General features: G+C 22.4%; 1 protein-coding gene across 1 annotated transcript in view; it reads left to right on the top strand.

Annotated features, from left to right (window-relative positions):
* LOC102681680 (homeobox protein onecut) overlaps nt 1-223 on the top strand; it is a 62,272-nt gene that overhangs the window by 53,994 nt on the left and 8,055 nt on the right. The window lies entirely within an intron of this gene.

The raw sequence follows: 223 nt of genomic DNA, 5'->3' as shown, positions 1-223 counted from the left end.
TTTTTTCTCTCCACTTGACTTGTTGTACGTGTTTTTACTTCTTATACATATACATATATTATATATATATACCCTTGACAATCTATCTTTTCATTTTTTAATTGTAATATGTATTATTAAGTACGTATCCATGTAATATCGCATTATATAGTATCGAGATTATTATTATTATTATTATTATTGTTATTATTTTTGTTTTGGCTGAGAAAATGTACTTTGCAAA

Source organism: Apis dorsata, unplaced genomic scaffold, assembly GCF_000469605.1.
Source record: "Apis dorsata unplaced genomic scaffold, Apis dorsata 1.3 scaffold_244, whole genome shotgun sequence".
Classification (NCBI taxonomy): Eukaryota; Metazoa; Arthropoda; class Insecta; order Hymenoptera; family Apidae; genus Apis; species Apis dorsata.
Note: the sequence above shows the minus strand (reverse complement) of the source record. Positions and strands in the feature narration are given on the sequence as shown.